This window comes from Microcebus murinus, chromosome 9, assembly GCF_040939455.1.
Source record: "Microcebus murinus isolate Inina chromosome 9, M.murinus_Inina_mat1.0, whole genome shotgun sequence".
NCBI lineage: Eukaryota > Metazoa > Chordata > Mammalia > Primates > Cheirogaleidae > Microcebus > Microcebus murinus.
Window position 1 is genome coordinate 8,107,634 of NC_134112.1, and position 21,607 is coordinate 8,129,240.

The 21,607-nt window shown below is 43.4% G+C and overlaps 2 long non-coding RNA genes across 2 annotated transcripts; both read right to left on the reverse strand.

Annotated features, from left to right (window-relative positions):
* Nucleotides 1-4,977: 4,977 nt before the first annotated feature.
* Nucleotides 4,978-5,932, reverse strand: LOC142872852 (uncharacterized). Its single transcript, XR_012920939.1, has 2 exons — nt 5,847-5,932; nt 4,978-5,223 (listed from the first exon to the last, which is right to left on the reverse strand). It is a non-coding gene; the product is annotated as an uncharacterized LOC142872852 (long non-coding RNA).
* A 253-nt stretch (nt 5,933-6,185) lies between these two features.
* On the reverse strand, nt 6,186-13,409 carry LOC105870673 (uncharacterized). The gene is made up of 3 exons (XR_012920938.1): nt 13,331-13,409; nt 10,835-10,935; nt 6,186-6,273 (listed from the first exon to the last, which is right to left on the reverse strand). It is a non-coding gene; the product is annotated as an uncharacterized LOC105870673 (long non-coding RNA).
* Between the last annotated feature and the right edge of the window lie 8,198 nt (nt 13,410-21,607).

A 21,607-nucleotide genomic window follows, 5' to 3' on the forward strand; every position in this document is an offset into this window, starting at 1 on the left:
CCTCAAAGTTTCCTCTTGAGCTTTGCACAATTTGAATCAGGTCCTTGTATTAAATTCCTTCTCATGAAGTACCTGGAGCAGCTCTGTTTTTCTGCCTGTACCCTGATTTTAACAAGCTCTTTTAACAAGCTCTGTACCCTGATTTTCTTCCTTACATCAGCTTCCCCTACAACTACCTTATCAATAGATTATACTGATTCATAATTTTATTACTGTTGGATATAGAGCTACTCGAGTATTTATGATCAGTACACACTTCTCATACTGATTTTATATACCAGAGCACCAGCTGGGGCAGGTGGAGATGGCCCCTCTGGTGGCTCTGTGGGCAGGGGCTCTTGCCATGGCGTGCCTGAGCCATGAACTGAAGACAGAACACATGGTAGGAAAATTTATCAAGCTATTCATTATCCTTTATTATTTTTGATATACTATTCCCTCTTCAAACAAAGTAGCCAAACATCTGGGTTCCTGTGCTTAAGGGTATTTTAGATGGTGGAATGGAAAGCAGAACTTGCCAGCATGTGCTCCCTCTGCTGGTTTGTTTTCCAATGCCTGGGACCATTGGAGGAATGATGTTAAGTGGCCCCGGAGGGGCAAGGAGAGTGCATTTGGGGGGTGACCCAAGTAACAAGGCTTGGTAGAGAGTCTCCATGTTTCCCAGTTGAGCTTGAGGTGGGGACTTGGAAGTGTCCTCGCAGGGCAGGGAGCCAGGCTCAGCACTCGCTGGCCACCCTGCAGAAGATGTATGGGCTGCTCTGTGGTTCTCAGCCTGCTGATTATGGCCTGAAGAAGCACCCAGGACCCAGCAGCATCCAAGGAGCATACGGCCTAGGAAGTGCATCCAGCAGAAACTGCCCGTGGGCTCACCACCAAAGGGCTGTTTCTCAGTTGTCCTGCACCACCTAAGGCCCCTAAAATCGTTGCAGGGCACGTGGGGAGGGAATCCCAATATTGATGATGAATTTCTTGCCTGTTGGTGGGATGGAGTCTTGGTGCATGTTAGATTTAATTTAAAGACATAAAGAATAATGTCCCCTGGTACACACAGAGCTGAGAAATGAGCTGCACTCCAATTGGGTGCAGGGCCATCTTCTAGAAAAAGTCTTCCTGTCACCACACTTACTCTCTGGAGCTGCCCAGGTGGCCCCCAGGCCCTCTGGACACCACCTCCCACATGCCTTCTTGGCCCAGTTCTCTAGGCCTCCCCTGCACATTGTTCTAGTGAGTGGAGACACCCTTTGTGGAAATAGCTAGCAAAGCAGTCCTGTGGGGCGCATGTTGGAGACTGAACTGTGCCCAGAGCTGGGGGCCACACAGCTGGCTGTCTAGTGGAAGGCCCCCTCAGAGTCCCCTTGCCACCTCCTGGGAGTGCATTAAGGGAGGAAGGAGGCAGGTATGGTGAGCTCATTCCAGGGACAAGGCCTCCCTGGTGGGGGATACACTGGGCATGGCAAGGGGTCTGTCTCGTGGGCTTTTCTCCAGGCCCCTGCACAGATGTGTGGCTGGTTCCTGGGGGTGCAGGCAGGACCATGAGTCAAAACAGTTGGACTCAGAGCTCTGTGGCAGGGAACACCGGCTCAGGTGACCAGCTGTCACACACAGGGAGGAAGGCATCAGCCATCTCAGAAACTGGCTATCAAGGATCGTCTCTGAGGATCAGAGCAATGGGGACAGTGGTCTCAGAGGGCAGAGCCCAGAAAACCTGGAGGCCCCTCGAGGAAGCTGCTATAAGGCTAGGTAGGAGCAACAGACCCAGCACAAGCTGCCATGGGCTTGTGGCTAGAGCCGACTGCCCATGTGGCCGGGCTTCGGCATGTCAGGGGCCTTTGGGAATAGTTGCAGAGATTTGGAGGAGAACTGGGACCCTAAGCCAGTGAGTGAGAGCAAGTTCCAGGAACCCTGGATTATGCGGAATGGGGGGGATGTATGAGTGGCAGAAAGGGTCTGAGTTGCTGCCCCTTGGAGCTGAGACCCTAGGAAAGAGAGAGGGAGAGGGGAGGACAGGCTCCCACCAGAGCAGGGCCAAGCCCTGGGCTCTGCCTCCTCCTCCCTGTGCTTTAGAATCATTGCCCCGCAGGGTGGGCTCTGCCGCAGCGAGTGCCCATGAAGTGCCCCTCCCTCAGTGACCATCCCTCCTTGAGAACACCCGGGAACCACTTAGCCTGTTGCCTCCCAGGAAGCTCGCTGGGCCCCAGGCTTCTCCACAGTGGGCTCGGGATTTTGTGTGAGAAGGCGTAAGGAAGAAGACACGAAGAAGCCGGTCTCAAAGCTGAGTTTCCATGGAAGAAATTTTAATCAGATTATTTGGGGTGCCTTGGGGGTGTCAGGGGGGCATTTCCGTCTGTCTCAGATACTCTCAGCACAGAGTTCCCTGCTCAGCGGGCTGCACGGGGAACTCGACCCCACAGCTCCAGCCAGAACATCGGCTCACCTGCGAGGGGACCGTCAGTCCCCGGGGGCCTGACAGGAAGACGAGGAGGTGGTGGGATGTCCCTGTGCTTTGAGGCAGGCCTCTGGGCTTCAGCTCCCCTCTGACCAGGACGTGACTTGTGAGCTTAGGCAGTCTCAGCCCCTTTCCTCAACTGTAACAGGTGAGGGTTGGGCCCACTAATCTGAGAGGGGCTCCCCTCACATCCTGGGGTGCTTGCATGGATGAGCGTGGCAAGCTCAGGCCCCAGAGGAAGCAGGCCGCCACACACGCAGCCCCGCGGTCTGGAGGAGCCTCTCGACAGATCACCGTCAATCCTCCCAGAGCTCCTTGGTGTTTTTAATTCCATTTTTGGGCAAATTATTTTTCTTTTTTAATTCACGAGCCGTAGCTCTTGTGGTGAACCAGCCTCTGCTCAGTGTGGTGCTTGGCTCTGCGGCACCAGGCAGCTCTCCAAAGGCCTGTCATTAGCCCAGGAGCCATAAAGAGGGACGGCTTCTACTTTGTCTTACCCTAAAGCTTTAGTAACAGGCTTTTCTTGTTTCTTGGCCTCTTTTCTCATCTTTAGAAAGCCAATATTTCTCAGAAGCCACCAGTCTGTAGTATTTTTTTGAGTAAGTGCACATTTTAAGATGGCAGCTCTTTCTGTCCCTGATGGAAACATTGAGCTGGAAATAGTGAGGGAAAATGTTTGACCAGTTTCAAGTATTTATTTTTTATGACCTGTTTCTGCAAAGTGTTGATTGCTAACGCAGCCAGTGAAGTTGATTCTGAAAGTGACTTCTGCCAAGATGAGGAGGCATCTGAGAAAAGCTCTGGCCCCCTTGCTTTCTCCTCCGGCTGCGAGGAGAAACCCAGGCGGCCGTCCTGTGAGGGGCAAGGCCTGCTCCTCACGGGCACAGCCGGGTCCCGCGTCCGTCAGCGGGCCTTGGCTGACGCAGCGGAAGCCAGCCACGCCCTGCTCCACAGAGGCGTCTCTCGGCAAGGGCAGCCCGTCAGTGGCAGGGCAGCCCGGAGGGCGGCTCCGACCCTCGTGCTCCTGCTCCACACCTCTCGGTTCCGAAGTCAGGGCAGGGGGGCCTCTCTGGTCTGGACATAATGTTCTCGGAGCAGAGAGAAAAGAAAGCACCAGAACATCCCAGCAAATGCCTCTGCAGAGTCTGCTGGGATTGGTCATGGCAGGTCCCTGGCGGGAGCTTTGTCCGGGAAGCACGCCTCCATGCTGTCCGCATGGTGGCGGGCTAGGGGCAGATCCGCCTACGCAGAGTGTGGTGGGGGCGAATCATGGGGACAATGATGCAAACTCCCCCGTGCGCTTTCGGGCGCTACTGACAGAAAAGCCAATCTAAACTGCCTTAAAGAAAGAGGGAAAAAAAAAAAATAAAAGAAAGCAAAAGGAAAGAAAAAATAGAGGCGCATCCTACTCAGAAGTTATTCTGCCTTTTTGTGTGGTTTGACCAGGAATTAGTCACTGCCACTCTGTCACTGCTATTTGCACAGGCCTGTCCCCCAGCGGCCTTGGGTCAGAGACCCAGCTTCCTCCCACTTTGGGCTTCCCCAGGGCAAGAATCGCTTCCCTTGAAGCCCAGAGTCTCTTGGCTTCTTGTGGATTCTGACTGGGTCACCTCTCCCTCTCCTGGACCCATCCATGGCCAGAGGAGATAATTGGATTTGCAAGGCCTGAGTCACCCCCACTGGGATCTGGACTGGGGCACGGGGTAGTGGTCTTTGAGAGTAATGTGAGAATAAGAGTAATTGGGTCCCGTATGCCAAGAAAGAAAAGAATGAAACCCACAGCTAGTGTCCTTAGTCCCCGAAGTCAAATGACCCATTTGAAACCAGGCAGCTCACTCCTGATGCATTTAACCATAAATATATCTTTAAAGGTTCTGTCTCCAGGTATAGTCACATTGAGGGTGAGGGCTTCTGCCTGTGAACTTTGGGGCACGTGGTTCTGTCCACAGCAGTTATCAGCAATGTGGAACCTTTCGAGCTGGGAGGAGCGCAGGGCTGCAGCTGACCTAGGGGAAGGCCACCCATGGAAGACCAGTGTCCTCCCGGTGGAAAGGAAGGGGAGACTGTTTCAGCAGAGGAGCCACGGGTGCTAAAGCTCAAAGGGAGGAGTCTGGACTGCAGGGGTGTGGCTGGGATGGGGTGCAACTGGGAGGGAGGGGCCTGGAGTGCTACCTGTGGACACAGGGAGACGCCAGAGCGTTGTACCTTGACAGGAGTGAAAATAATCAGCCGATAGCTGCAGGGACGGGTCTAAGGTTCCTTGGGAGCCTGAGCATCTAGGCATGCGCTTCCGCTAGGCAGCTCCGGGAGCCAGTCCGGAGCGTGGCAAAAAGGGCTCAGCTACAGCCCTTTGTGCGACACCACAGCCACCACAACCACCGTCCTCAGGACCCCTCCGCTGGCAAAGGCCTTGCTTCCCTCGCAGCTTTTCAAAGAAGTTGCAAAACACCACATATGCCTGTGGGAACCCAGGCCTCTCCCACCTTTCCTTTTTTGTAAACAAAGAAATTGCCAAATGGAAACAGTCTCCCGTGTCCTTCTTTCAAAGGATGATAATGTGGACCATCCATCATTTTTATTTCATGTGGCGAACGACCACAGCAGGACCCGCGCTCCTTCCTCCGCTGGCCGGTGCACTTTCGTCCCCGTCCACAGTTGGATCTGGCATCTACTAATGTTTATTCCAGCTTCATAATTAAAGAAGAATGTTAAGTGTGCAACTCAACTGTATTCCAAATGCTGGAGAGATCTGGAACAACGTAACCCCTTGAGAAAAGCTTAGAGAGAAGAAACACATTTACAAACAACGAGTTTGGAAATAACAGAGCATCTTAGTTTGGGAGACATGCAAGTTTCCTAGATTGTCTTTTTTTTTTTTTTAAATAAGGATCCTCTGAAAATCAACAAAAAGAGTTCAGTTGTAGTAACAATTTCAGAATAACCATTAGAAACCAAACAAAGGAAAACATCTGGAGATGATGGATAAGAGGATATAATAATTTGTATAAGTATCGTTGTTTTCAAAGTGACCGATGAAGAAATATAAAAATGCAATCACATAACTATCCCTGAGTGCCAAATTAAAAAAATTTAACATAGTATTTTACGGAGAGAGGAGTATTTGTTGCTGTTTGTTATGCCTAGCATCATCTCATTAAACTTGGCCACAACCCCGGAAGGTTCTGTGTCCTGTTATTGCAGAAGTTGAGGAATTCTCCCCAAATTGTGGGGTTGGGGGGTCTGGAGCTCACTTTGGCATCTGTCTCTCTGGGCTGCAAAGCACGTACATCTCCCTCCCAGCCTGTTCCACCTGGGACAGCCCTGTCCTGCCAGGGCAGGAAGCAGGCAACATGCCCGGGGGGCGTTCCAGGTGATTGGGAAAGGCAGAGCTCTGGCTTACCTGCTGACCTCTCTCTGGGGCTGCTGAGGCCTAGGGTTTTGTCCAATGTGGTGACACCTGCCACGCATCCACTCTGCCTGGCCCTCGACGAGTGCTGGCTGGAGGCCATCTGTTGTGATGGGGAGATTCTCAGGGAGGTTGCAGGCATGCAGGATGACACGTATTTTCTGCATGCATTTCTCTGTGTAAGTTCTAGTTGAAAATGTTAGCTTCTCTTGGTGAGATGAATGGCAGTTCAGCCTACTTGACAGTATCACAGCACCATCAAGAAACCAAAACACATTCTCCTCAAGTGAAAGACTGCACAGACACTTTCATACTTGAACAATCATAATGAGGACCTTGGTCAGTCTGCAAATGCTGGGGGTGGTGGTGCTAGGGACCAGAACTCCCTCTTCCCAAGTTAACATGAATAATATGAATCCTCCTGGGGACAAAAGCACAGTGTTAATCCAGGAAGCTTATCCTGACATTCCCTGCATTCGTAGCCTCTCCTGCCTATCCTTCTGTGTCAGGAGTTGGAGGGCTACAGCATTGCCTCCTGAATTTTCCTTGCTACTGGGAATGACATAGGACTCAGTTCTGGCCCATAGGATGCAAGAGAAAGCCCACAGGTGGGATCCAGGAGAGCTTTCTAGTGGAGCTACCTAGTCTACCTCCCCCTCTGGCCTTTGGCCTGTCTGCCCCTCTGCCCACTTGTACTGAGGGCATCTGGCTGGAGGTGCCATGCCTGTCTCACATGCATAGTGATTCGTGTGCATGCTAGGGATGCTGAGGCAGGAGAAAGAAGGGGTCTTGTCCTTCAAAGATGCCCTTGGCTTCTGGACTTATAGATTCTGTGTATTTCTGTAACCATTTGGACCAGCTTATCAGTTGCTACAGAAGAGACTTCTGGGATTTTGACAGGAATTGGATTAAATCTATAGACCAAGTTAGGGAGAATTGCCATCTTTAACAATATTAGGTCTTCCATGAACATGGGATGTCTTTCTATTTATTTATTTGATTTCTTTCATCAATATTTTATGATTTTCATTTCACAGTGTTAAATTTATTCTTAAGTGTATTATTCTTTTGGATGCTATTATAAATTGAATCTTAATTTCATTTCTTAATTTCATTTTCAGATTAGTCATTGTTCATATATAAAAATAAAATTGACTTATGTATATTGATCTTGTATCTTACAAGGATAAGCTAGTTTACTATAATGTTTTTTTTTATTTTTATGGTATCCTTAGAATTTTTTACATAGATTGGAAGGTTTTTAATAAAAAATTTAATTTATTTAATAAATATAACATAAGACTGCACAGGTCATTTCTTCTTGACTGTGTATTGGTAGGTTGTGTTTGTTAAGGAATTAGTACATTTCATCTAAATTGTTAAGTATATAGGCAAAGAGTTGATCCTAGTATTTTATTATTATCCTTTCATTGTATGGTCTGAGTGATATAGCCTTTTTCATTTCTGATATGGGTAATTCATGTCTTCTTTATTTCTTTGTCAGTCTTGCTAGGACTTTATTGATCTTTTCAAAGAATCAGGTTTTCTTTAATTGATTATCTCTATTGTTTTACTGTTTTAATTTCATTGATTACTGCTCTTATTACTTCCATATTTTTGTTCAATTTGGGGTTATTTTGCTTTTCCTTTTTTAGATTCTTAAGGCAAAAGCTTAAGTCCCTAATTTGAGAACTTTCTTCTTTTCTAATATAAGTGTTTATTTCCCCTTTAAGCAATGCTTGAGTAGAATACAACAAATATTTATATGTTGTATTTTCAATTTCATTCAATTCAAAATCTTTTCTAATTTCCCTGGAGACCTCTGTTTTGACGATTGCATTATTTAGAAATATGTTATTTAATTTCTAAATATTTAGGGATTTTAACAAATTTCCCTTTGTTTTTGATTTCTAGGTTAACTTCCCTTTTGTTGGAGAACATAGTTTGTGTGATTCAGATCTTTTACACTTGTTAATTAATATTTGTTTTATGGAGCTGGATATGTTCTATTTTGGTGAATGTTCCACGTGCTCTTGGAATGTGTATTCTGTTGTTTTGAAGTAAATTGTCCTGTAAGTAGAAATTAAGTCAAGTTTGTGGATAGTGTTTGGAAGGCTTTTATATCCTTGATGATTTTCTGTCTCCTGTTTGTATTCGTAACTGAGAGTAGAGTGCCAAGTCTCCAAGTTTAACTGTGGATTTGTCTATCTCTCTCCTTGGTTTTATACCTTTTCACTTGATGTATTTGGAGCCTGTTGTGAGGTGCATCTGCATTAAGAATTATTATATCTCTTGGTACAGTCATCCTTTATTATTATGTTATGTCCATATTCATCCCTGGTAATTTTCCTTGTTCTGAAGTCTACTTTTCCTAAAGTTAGTATAGTCCTTTCAGCTTTCAATTTTTTAAACTAAACAATTTACTTTGGAATACCTTTCCATCAACAGAGAAGTTGATTATTTATATGTCAACAGCAGTTTTACTACTAGCATCCTTTTTTGTTGATGTTCTCAAATCCAGTTCAAGACACCATTTTGCATTTGGTCAACATTTCTCCTTAGATTACTCTGGTTTGTTGATGTTCTCAAATCCAGTTCAAGACACCATTTTGCATTTGGTCAACATTTCTCCTTAGATTACTCTGGTTGGAGACAGCTTCTCACTCTTGCCTTCTTTTTAAAGATATTGGCAGTCTGAGAAATACTGATCAGGTGTTTCATAGATTGTCTCCTCCCCCCCCCCCCCGAATTTGTCTGATGTTTTTCATGATTAATCTGAGGCTATGAATTCCATTTTTCTTATGATTAGTGTTGTTTATATAATTACATTTTAAATGAGTCCCTCTTCTGGCTTTCTTAAGGTATAATTGGCAAATAAAAATTGGATATATTCAAGGTGTGTAACATAATGTTTTGATAAACATATACACTGTGACATCAAGCTAATTAATGTATTCATCACCTCACGGTTATCTTTTATAAAATGAGTTTTTTGAAGAAAGAATGGAATTGGGTCTTATAATCTCTGTCTTATAATTGGTATGTTTCTATAATTTACAGTTAATGAAATCATTGAGATTTAGGTTTATCATTTTATTTTTCAGTTTGTCTCCTCTTCTTTTGTTGCAATTGTTGTTTTTCCTGTTTCATCTTTCATTACTTCTTTTAGATTATTTGAATATTTTTAGTATGCCTTTTAAATTTATCTATTGGCTTTTGGGCTCTCTTTCCTCTTTTTAAAGTGGTTGCTTTAAAGATATAATACATACCTAACTTCTCACTGTCTATTTAGAGTTAATTGAAGTAAAATACTGGAGTCTTACAACCATATAGTTTCCTTTACCCTCCTCACTTTGTTATAGTTATCACATAACAATGTTATAATTTTTGCTGTTAATGATTATATACATTTTTAAAGCATAAGAAGAAAAAATAGCTCATTACATTTATTCAGATGTTTATGATTTCTGCTTTTCTTCCTCAAGTCCTGAAATTCTAGATTTCCCTCCAGTATCATTTCAATTCATTAGGAAGGACTTTCTCTAGCATTTCTTTTGAACAGGTTGGTGACAAATTCTCTTGGTTCTCCTGCATCAGAGAATGTCTTTATTTCTCCTTCATTCTTAAAGGTTGTTTTCACCAGATGTAGACTTCTGGTTTAGCATTTATTTTCTCTCATTCCTTGAAAGATGTTGTTCTACTGTCTTCTGGTCCCCTATCCCTAGTTTCTGATGAGAAATCTGTAGTCATCTGAATTGTTGTTACCCTATATGTAATGTGATTTCTTTGCTCTGACTACTTTCAGGAAATTTTCTTTATCTTGGCTTTCCAGGAGTTTGATCATGGTGTGTCTAGGTTAGGCATGGTATTCTTGGAGTTTATCCTCCTTGGAGTTTTCGGAATATAATTAAATTTGTACATTTATGTCTTTCACCCAGTTTGTGAGTAGTCATTATTTCTTTTATTAATTTTCCTGCCCCAATCTCTTTGTTTGTGCCTCTTGAGACTCCAATGATATGAATGCTATATGTCTTGACATTTTCACATAGGTCCCCAAAGATTTGTTTAAATTTTAATCTTCTCTGTATCCTTAAGATGGGTCAATTTTTACTGCTCTATCTTCTTTTATTGGCTCCTTTCCTTGTTATCTTCATTCTGCAGTTGTGTCCATTCAGGTAAGATTTTGTTTTAGACGTTGTTTTTCAGTTCTACAATTTTCACTTGGTTCTTTTAAATATAGTTTCTATTCTCTGCTCGAAGTTTGTATTTACCTAGTTGTTTCAGGAGTGTTCACCTTTAATCTTATGAATTATGATTATAATGGCTAATAATTCCAACATCTGTATCATCTTGGAGTTGTTCTTTGATTGTTCTTTCCTTTGAGATTTGGCCAGATTTTCCTGGATTTGCTACATCAAGGAATTTTGGATCGTACCCTTAACAATTTGGATTGTTATGGGACTCTGGTCCTGTTAGATTTCTCTGGAGAATGTTGGTGTTTTGGTTAGAGCAAGAAATCAACCTAATAAGGTCCAGACTTCCAGTTCTGTTTCAGCTTCTGTGAGTGGTGGTGCCAGTATCAGTTCAGATTTCAGTCTTTTCCATGTTATTTCAATCTGTCATTCTTATGCCCCATACAATTGGCCTGAAACTTGGGTGGTAGTATATACTATAGTTAAGTTCCTAAAGTCTTTGCTAAGCTTCGTTGCACATGTATATCTTGAGGGTGAGTCTGGTACTTGTGTTGGCTCATGCACAGAACTGTGGTTTCTGTTTTCCGGCTCTCTCTTCTGAGAGGTTTCCCCTATCCTGTCGGGTTCTTAGAGGCCTCTTGTCCCAGTTCCTCTGAAGGAATCCAGAAAGATTAGGTTCTTCTATTTTAAGTTTCCACTTTATTTCTAGGTTCTGCCCAATTGTGCTCATACTTCAGTGGAGAGATACAAGAGAGAAAGAGTAGGGACACCCCACAACTTTTCACATACTGGGGGCATTTTCTTCCCTGTTCCTCTATCCAGAGACATGGGCTTTGTAGGTGATTTTATTGTTGCTACCACTGAGACAGCAGATCCACAACTGGCTGGTCCTGGGGAGAGAGAGAAAAAAAAATGAAAATAAAGTAAGAATTCTCACACTCTCCAGCTTGCAGGATTTTTTTTTTTTAAATCTTGGTTCTATGGCCAGAAATATGTTCTCCTTTTGGAGTTTTTACTAACTGCACCCATTGCACAGTTCTAAATCCAAACCTAAGTTAAGGCTGGAAGGCAAAAGAGGAAACATATCTAGAAGGAAAATTATCACCGTATTGGTCATTCCTCAAGTTTTGACTTCCCTTTGGAATCCACCTGCTATTATTCACTTGACAGTTACCTTTTAATACTGTATACACTACTGGTGGGAATGTAGAATAGTGTGGCCACCATGGAAGGCCTGAGTAATACAACTGAGCTGATCTCATCGCCATCTCTTGGAAGCCAAAGGCACACATTTGCACTGGGACAAATATCGGAAGTGCCATCTGGACTAATGAGGTGTCCTCTGACTTTCTGCTTCTTCCCATATCAAATGAAAATAATATCTTTATTTCACTGGGCTCTTATGAGTTTTAAATTAGGTAACACATGTGAAGCAGCTAGCACCATTTGCTTGACACATTGTATGGCATAAAAACGTATTTAGTTTCATTTCTTCAAGGCATTTGATAGCCTTGTTTATTTCTAGTGAGCAGATCCACTGCTGTAATCAGTACACATTGTTCTTGTTTTTAGGCTGTTGCCCCCTGGGTGTAAGTATATCTGGACATATGATAGAAAGCCTTCCAGGAAAATCTCTGTCCACAATGTTATGATGGAAATTGCATGAGCATCTGACTGGCCACAAAAGAATATTGTACCTAGAATAGTTCTAATTTACTCAAAATAATTCAAATTTTGAACATATCAGAATAGGATGGGAATCTGTTCAGATTTCTCTTTCTCAAGTTCTGGCTCTTGTTATTCTGGGGGGAAATACTATGAATACAGCTTCTGATGAAATTTCAACACCTCAGTCTGCAGTAATTACTTGGTCTATGGAAAAATAAACTGCTCCAACTCCCTGGATACTTCTTGCTTTGTTCTTTGCACTCTTAGATGAACTCATCCTTGAAGCAGAGGACAATGGTCAGATGACCACCCCAATCTTTCCTTGACTGCTCAGTGTCCCCACTAGCACAACTGTTCTCTGATTTTATTGAGGGGATTGAGCAGAGTGAGGAGATAGAGTTTCATTATTGCAATTTGATCATCACTCATCTTAGAGTGTGACTTTTAGTAATTTCTCATTCTCTCAATGGGCTTGCTCTTTGTTTTTTTTTTTTTTTTTTTTTTTTTAGACACCATCGGGGCTTGCTCTTTGGAATGGCATTATGTCTCTATTTGGAGCTTCCTCTGAAGAATAAATAGGATATTTTGAACCATCAATATACATTTATACAATATTGGAGCTAGATGGAAAAGTGAAGTGTTTTGCACAAAGTTACAAAGTGTGTTCATGGATGAGTTCAAACCAAACCAGTTTTCTCTCAATTTGGTTCAAATTTCTAGATATTTCACACTTGAAAATTCCTGCCATCAGAGCAATTCTGTCCGTTCCCCATCCCCACATGCAGCCAATAGTAATAGGTAGTCATTGTGGTAGTCATTGTGGTAATACAGGCAAGCAGGGGACTTGCCTGCCTCATGAAATTTGGAAAAGCTTTTCATATTATAATATGTATTGGAGCCACTGGAGCGACTGTGTATATCTCAAGCATAGGCCAAAAGGATATATTTAACCAAGCCTTGTATAAGTGAAAAATTCCTTCTCCCATTGAAGATTCTGTAATATCTTAGCCCCTAACAAAACATGGAGGTACTACAGGAAGTCATAAAAGTATGTCAGTAATTTTGCTTTAAATCCTGAATTCTTTTTAACATCTTCTTGGGTTTTTTCCCCAGGTCAGGTTTAATAGACCAGGCAAGTGTCCGAATTATGCAATTTACATGTCATCAAAGAAAATTATTGCTGAATTCATTTATTTATTCGATGTGCTTCATTAGTTACCTAGTGCCATGATCTCTGCTAGAGCCTGGGGACAAAATGGTGAGCAAGAGAAGACAAGAAACCATTTACACCCTGTGGACTATTATGAACCAAATGTTTGTGTCCTCCTGCAGACTTGCATCTTGAAGCCCTAACCCAGGCATAGCTGTACAGTTGAACAACATGGGGGTCAGGGGCGCTGACACCCCCATTTTCAGTCCAAAATTCATGTGTAATTTTTGACTCCTTAAAACAGGACTACTGATAGCCTACTGTTGACTTGAAGCCTTACTGATAACCTAAGCAGGCAAGTAACATACATTTTGTTTATTATATGTGTTATGTACTGTATTCGTAAAGTAAGCCAGAGAAAAGAAAATGCTATTGATAAAATCGTAAGGAGGAGAAAATATCTTTACCATGCACTGAGTGGAAGTGGATCCTCATAAAGTCTTCGTCCTCACCGGCTTCCCGCCGCGCGGGCCGGGGGGGGGGGGGAGCGGAGGGCGAGGGGCTGGTCCTGGCGTCTGCGCGGCAGAGCTGGAAGGAGACCTGTGTGCACAGCCCGCACAGCGCACGCCCAGGGTGTTCAAGGTTCGGCTGTATTTGGAGACGGGGCCTCTACGGAGGCAATTCAGGTTAAATGAGATCATGAGAGTGAGACCCTGATCCGATAGAATTAATGTCCTCACAAAAAGAGCTCACTGTCTGTCCTCTCTTTCCACATGACCAGAGAGGAAATGCCCCGTGAGGACTCGGGGTGGAGGTGGCCGTCTGCGAGCCCTCACCGGAGCCTGGCTGTGCTGGCACCCCGATCTTGGACTTGCAGGCGCCAGAGCTGTGAGGAAGTGGTTGCTGCCGTTCGTGCACCTAGTTTGTGACGTGGCGTCGTGGCAGCCTCGGCTGACCAGTATGTGGCCTTGAGGGGCGGCGAGGGGGTTGAGGGATTGGCGAGAAGACGTGGGAGGCTGACAGGAACTTAAACAGCTGTCACCGAAGTTTAGTGAGAGACAATGAGAATAAACGCAGCCAGATCACTGAGTAGATCTTCCTCCTCTTACCCCACACGCGAGAAAACCGAGAACCAAGTCCCACACCGGAGAGCAGCCCGCTCCGCGTCCTGGGCCTTCCGCCGCCGTTATCTGAGGGGAGACTGCACCGCGCCACTGTGGAGCTGCCGCCGTCATTTCCGCCTCCTTCCGCTCCCCAGTCCGTCATAGGGTTCTCATTGTATGTGTAAGGGTATGAATATCAAAAATATTCTCAACAGTCTTTCCTCCTAATGTGCTTCGTTATTAGTCTTTTTTTACTTTATTAGAAATATGTGAAATGTTTCTTTAAATTAGTGAAAATAGTTGACATTTTGCTGTAGTCAGAAACTCCAAGTAACAAATAGTTCTGAAAAATCAATGTGCCCCATACAAAAGGGAAACTAAACATAAAATTGGCTGTTAAAAGGCAAGTATCATCTAAATTGTGGTTTACTGTGGCACAAATCGAGTTCGTGCTGAGATTCCTTTCAACATTTTTCACTTGCAAAGCTGGTTCATTGTGTTGCTGAACACAACAGCCCCTGAACAGAACCATCCGATACTTACCTACAAGTGTGGGTGGAGAGGTGGGAATTTTCTGATCCAATATTATTTGTGTTAATGGAAACATGAATGTTTAAAATTGCTTGCTTGTCATTCAAACCTATTTTTCTTTTTAAATCAAGGTGCATTCTTTGGTGCATTTTGAGTATTTCTTTGATTTTTTTCAAATAAGGTTTTCAATCTGCTCAGCTTCCTGTTGTGCATTGAAAGTTCTTGAAAATGAGCACTCAAAAGTCTCAATATGGGTCTTGCTAAAGTTCAATAATATATGCATAATTTATATTCTTGATTGAATTTAAAGTCCTCATAGCCAAACATGTTTAATATGTTTTCTAACTCAGGGATCAGCCATCTACGGCACATGGGCCAAATCCAGTTCATTGCTTATTTTTTTAAATAAAGTTTTATTGGGACATAGTCATGTCCATTCATTTCTGTCTTGCCAATGTCTGCATTTGTGCTACAATGGCAGAGTTGAGTAGTTGCAATAGAGACTATATGGCACACAGAGCTCTGATCCTTTTTTTTTTTACAAAAAAGTTTTGCTGAACTCTGTACTAGAAACATTTGAGAAAAAGCAAGAGAATTTGAGAGCCATGTAAGAGTAGCAGCTCTTTGCTAAATGCCTCCAGTGATTGTGGAGGGTCTTTATATACTTTAAATCATTTAATTGCTCCTTACAAGAGTTGTGTTGGGTGGTTGTTATTAGCCCCATTTTATAGATGAGTAGACTGAGGCATAGGCTAGGATGCTACCCAAAGTTATCTAAATAATATGTGGCAAAGGCAAAATTCAAACCAGGTTTTTCTGGTTTCAAACCTCAAAGCTGTGCACTATAGTACAGGGCAGATCTCTGTGGGTATTGAGTGGACACTTCCCCCAGTTTTCTATAGGAAGAGACATGGCATTTTCCAGACTGTTTTCTTTGAGATGACACTCACCAGAAGATGTCAGCAGTGTTCCATGAGGGGAAATAGCGCACGGACATCAGATGCTGATTTGTGTGCCACATTTATTAATTGCACCATCTATTGGATCTCAGTATTTAAACACGTACTTGGATTAGTTTGCTGGGACTGCCTTAACAAAGTACCAAAGTACCATACCACAAACTGGGCGGCTTAAACAACAGAAATGTATTGTCTCACAGTCCTGGAGGTTGGAAGTCTACATTCAGTGTGTCGGCAGAGTTGATTCTTTCTGAGGGCTGTGAGGGAGAATCTGTTCCGTGCCTCTGCCTTCGCTTCTGTGGTTTGCAAGAAATGCTTTGGCATTTCTTGGTTTGTGGCGGCATAACTCCAGTCTTCAAATGCATTTTCTTTGTTTCTAGCTCTGTTGTTAAATTGCCCCCTTTTATAAGGACACAGTCATAGTGGATTAGGCCCAACCTATGGACCTCATTTTAACTTGATCATCTGCAAATATCCTATTTGTAAATAAAGTCACATTCACAGGTACTGGGGTTAGGACCTTAGCATCTTTTGGGAGGACACAATTCAGCCCATAAAACTTATTTTTGTGTATAATTTATAAATCATACTGAGCAACTACATTTCAATAATTTTTTGCAGCCATTTATTCAAATGGGGCCTTTAGGTGTTTGTTCCGAGCACTTTACCCCTTTTCCTGCTGGGTGCTGCCATTTGTTGTCATGAAATAAAGAACTGCCTCGGGATCAGCTACTGCTTTTCCCCTCTTTAGTCTAGTTTGGTTCCTCCCTGGCCCCTCCTGTTTGTTTTCTAGCATGTGGGGTGGGCTGGCCCCTTTCCCAATCCTTTGGTGATTGGAGCTCACCATGTTATCCGCCTTGGGCAGACAGTATGTCTGGAGGCTGCATGTGCTCCCGCCTCCTTCCAGCCACGGCTTTCAGGAAGGCGGGTTGGCCTGTGTCTCCCAGAGAGCTGACCACCCCCTTGTCCTCCTCTCAGCCTGTGCCAGCCATGCCGGTCCCAGGGGTGGGGAGGGGTGAAGGGTATTTCACACCTGTCCTCCTAATGCTCACATCTGGCATGATCCAGCCAGGGTCCTGTGAATTCTGGCTGGTTCTCTGGGGACTGTGCTGGTGACCTATGCTCCCTACCTGAGCTCCTGGAGGGCTGTTTGCTCTGAGCCTTTGGGATGCTGAAGTTACACCTGTCCGTACAGGTCTTCCGTAACAAAAAGAAGATGGATCCTGCAGTCAGAGGAGTGCCTTCAAAGCCCACTTCTGCTAGTGCATTCTCTGACCTGCAGTTTATTCATTTGCAAAATGGGTTTTGCAGCTTTAGTAAGTACCAGACTGAGACTATTATCTGTAAAGCACCTAGCGCAGTTCTGAGCCGAAGCAGACATTCACCACATGTAAGACAGGCTGCTGTGGACCTAACTGCGGTCACTACCTGTGCCAGGAGTCTGCTGCAGACCTCAACGCTTGGCCTGTTTCTGGCAACTTGCTGAGATCTGCTAGATTTTTTTTTTTTCCATTTGATATGGCTAATTTTAGACAACACATTCTGATACTGAGCTAAAACATGCCTCTCCATACCTCACCGTTACTGTGCTTGGAGATACAAATAATAAACCTAATTCTCTCTTTTATTAATGGCAGTATGTCTCCTTTAAGAGCACTTCTCTGGGTTAACTGTCTCTAGCTTTTAAACTGCTGTAGTCAGGATAAGATTGCAGATATTCTCATTATCCTAATCCCTTTCCTCAAAGGTCATTTGACAATGTCCCCCTCATTCCTGGCGCTCCCAAGTCAGTGACATCTGACAGGAGTGCGGAGAGTGGGCTCTCGAACACACACGCCCATCGGGCCCGTGGCAACACAGGAATTCTCACTGGGGTTTGTAGAAGTGGCGCTGGTTGGTGATTGGTCTGCCTCGTTGTTGAGCGTGTGGGTTAGGTCCAGCGCTGCATCTTAGGTCAATTTGTAGCTGCTGTGGCAACAGCAGCAGTTTTAAGAGGTTCTTCCACAGCTCAAGATGAGTGGAGCAAATAGGACTTGATTGTGGTCTCATTTGAATGCCTCTCTGGGCCTGGTCATTCAAAGGGCTCACATTCCTCTGATAAGAAATATTTCTGTTCTTTTCTTTCTCATATATATTTAGAACCTAGATATTAACTTTTTACTGTAGACATTAAAAATACCCTGTTCCAGGCAATCATTTGTTTTTAAATTTTGCTTCTGAACAGATATTTTTAATTTTAATGTGGTGAAATTCATCAGTAACTACCTAATGTGTTGTTAGGTGAGTCCTGAGCTTCTCTGTAGTTTTGGTTGGTATTTCGAATGTGCAGCTTATTTTTAAAAGTATTTTCTTTGTTTAAATCAGTGTGAAAAAACTGCTATTAGTTTAGTATATTGACCTTCTATTCAGAAGCCTTGCTGAACTCTCTTGCTTTTTTCAACAGTTTGTTTGTTGATGCTCTTGTGTTTTCAATGTACATGATCATCTCCACATACTGACAGTTTTGGCTTTTTCTTTTTACCTTTTTGTTTTTATAAGGAAGCTGTTTTCCCTTCGCTCTCTGTTTTCCTTTCTTCCTATCGGCTGGGAAGTGGAGATCAAGGGGCCAAAGGCTGCAAGCCACACATGGAGGAATTCGGAGCTGCCCCAGCAAACCTCCCCTGCCCTATCATTCCCGGGCCCTGGGTGGTTCATCTAAGGGCAGGGACAGTGCTGGCTGGAGCACAGTGTGTTGGGTAAGTTACGCATCCAGGAACCAGAGTCTGCTGGTGCCGTTTATGGGCTTTCACACCAGGATTTCTGGGTCTTTACACATCAGTGCGTTGACCCTCCTTGTCTAAGTGGGAGGTGTTCGCATACCGTACTTTTTCATGATCAAATATGGAAAGTTGAATTTCAGGATTTATCAGCTTTAGGAACTATTTAATTAGAGCATTCAGGGACATGTGGAAAGGCAACATTAGCCAAATCAGAGAAGTATGACCTTTGGAAGCAATAGATCTTCCACGTATTTATTACACATGTGTCTCTAGCTGTCTTACAACTGAAAAAAAAAATTCCAAAAAGCAAACCACCTCTTCAGTAAGTTATTTGATTTTCTAAGCTTCAGTTTTCCCATCTATGAAACATAATATTCATCACAGGGGTATGTTAATAAAGAAGATTAAAGACATCTAACACAGTCTGTCTGTATTTTTGTTTTGTTTTACAATACCTTAACTAACACATATCTTAAGAACTTTATAAATAAGAATGAAGTCATTAAACCCGATATACTTTTAAAGCATTTGAGTTGGTGATGAGGGATCATAACAACCATGCTGAATGTGCAGAGCGAGATGTCAGTACCTAGGCCGAGTCTGAGCAATGAGCTGGGAGTGGTGGCTCAACGATTTTTAATTCCCCAGTTACGATAAGCAATAATTGTATGTCACTCCATGATGGCTCTGCCCTCGTTCTATGTTTGAGCTTTATAGGAAGCAGCTTCCTCATGCAACTAGTATAGGGTAATGGAAGAGTCAAGGCTTAGAAGTCAGAAAGACCTGAATTTTTATCTTGATGCTTTTCTAGTGCAAAGTCCTTAAACTTTCTCAGCCTGAGTTTCCTTTTTGCTTGAATAGAGATAATGCCACCTGCTTTATAAGGCTGTTTTTGAAGATTATTCATACATCCTGACAGACAAACTCCAAAACTCAGATAATAATACCAAAAACCGTTGCATGCATATTACATGTTAATACACACTATGAAAATGGATGAATGCCAGCAGTATTTCTCAGGGCTGTTGACAAGATCAAGTGAGATAGTGTTTTGGGCAACATTTGGGTAAAGTAAATCAGCATTGGAGTTAAAACAAAAATGCTTGTGAGGTAGTCATGGTCATCATCTCTCTTCAGCCTACTCTGCATGTTTCTAATGTGCCTTCTTAGAAGGATACATCTTCTCATACTTTAAAGCCTGTCTTCCCGTGGCTCAACGACAGTGTCTAAATTGGTTACCGTGACATACTCATGACCCTGAAGCCACTTTTCTAGCATCTTTTCCCACAATTCTTCACTTGTACCTACACTTTGAATTTATTGCAAGTGTCTGAAACCCATATCTTTTTTAAAAATTTATTTTTAAGTTTGCATACAGTAAAATCCACTCTTTCTGTGTACATTTCTGTGGGCATTGATGAATGAATAAAATCAAGCCTCCATCACCACAGTCAAATTACAGCACAGTCCCAGCACCCCAAAATATTACCTTTTGAGACCTCGGTGCAGTCAACCTCTCCCCCAGCTATAGCTCTAGGCAGCCGTGGGTCAGTTCTTTGTCCTCATAGTGTTGCCTTTTCCAGAATGTTGTGTCAAGGGGGCCTTTTGAGTCTGGGTCCTTCCACTTAGCAGAATGGTTTTGAAACTCATTCATGTTCCTGTCTTTCTTTCGATTGCTGACTGCCATTCCATTGTGTGAATGTGCCAGTTTCATTGCTGGTTATCCATTCCCTGGCAATGACGTTTGTGTAGATTCCAGTGTTTGGTGACTATGAATAATGCTGCTATAAACACTCATATACAAGATTCTGTGCAGATATATGTGTTTTTTAAAATAGGTATTTGGGTTTTCAAAACATTTGGGTAAAATGCCTAGAAGTACAATTGTTGAAACATATGTTAAGACTACGCTTGGCTTTGTGATGAATTATGAAACTGTTTCCACAGTGGCTGCACCATTTTTTGCATTGCCCTGAGCAACGGGTGAGAGCAACTGTTGTTCCACGCCATCACCAGCATTGGGTGTTGTCAGCCTTTTTTTTTTTCTTATTGTGGAGCTTTGAGCATTTAAAAAAATATATTCTAGGTATAAGTCCTTTGTCAGATATGTGACTTGCAAATATTTTTTTTCCCAATCTGTGGCTTATCCTTTCTATTTTTTAACAGTGTTTATTGAAGCATAAATGTTTAAATTTTGGTGAAATACAATTTATTGATTTTTCTCTTGTTAGTCTTGCTTTTGGTAGCATATATAAAAACCCTTAGCCTACTCTAATTTAAAAAAAAAATTTTTGTGTGTTTGATTCTAAAAGTTTTACACTTTACATTTGCCTCTTAGGCTTGTGACCCCTCATGAGTTAAGGAGTTAAGGAGGAAGGAGGCACAGCTGGAGGAAACATCCAGGAGCTGAAAGGGCGAGGAAGGGTTCAGAGTGGGGCAGCAGGGTCTGAGGGGACAGCCCCCTAGGCCCCGTTACAGTCCCCCATTCCGGTAGCCCTGGTCAGTGAGACAGGGCGGGCAGACATTTCTGTGCCCCAACCATTAAGCACAGGATTAAGGACAGGATAAATGTACAAGAAGTGTTTTTTATTTTATTTTATTTTTTTGCCTTTCCCCTGCCCCACTTCCCTTACCCCTGCTGGTCAGAGCTTAGTGGCATCAGCATAGCTGACTGCAGCCTCCAACTCCCAGGCTCAAGGGATCCTCCTCCCTCAGTCTCCTGAGTAGCTGGGACTATAGGCACGTGCCACCACATCTGGCTAATTTTTCTATTTTTTGTAGAGGTGGGGTCTCACCATGTTGCTTAGGCTGGTGTTGAACTCCTGGCTTCAGGTGATCCTCCTGCCTCAGACTCCCGAGGTGCTAGGTGTGAGGCACCATGCTCAGCCAAGTGTTTTAAAAACACTTCTTGTGATTCTTTGAAAAGGTTATTATTGTTTCTATCTTTCTTTTTTTTTTTTTTTTTTTTTTGAGACAGAGTCTCACTTTTGTTGCCCTGGCTAGAGTGAGTGCCGTGGCGTCAGCCTAGCTCACAGCAACCTCAAACTCCTGGGCTCAAGCGATCCTCCTGCCTCAGCCTCCCAAGTAGCTGGGACTACAGGCATGTTTCACCATGCCCGGCTAATTTTTTGTATATATATTTTTTTTAGTTGGTCAATTAGTTTCTTTCTATTTTTAGTAGAGACAGGGTCTCGCTCAGGATGGTTTCGAACTCCCAACCTCAAGCAATCCGCCCGCCTCGGCCTCCCAGAGTGCTAGGATTACAGGCGTGAGCCACCGCGCCCGGCCATATTGTTTCTATCTTAAAGATACTACACATAAATTAAAAGAAAAGCTCTCAGAAAATACAGAAAAGTAAAGATCCCCCATAAATCCACTAACCAGAGATTATT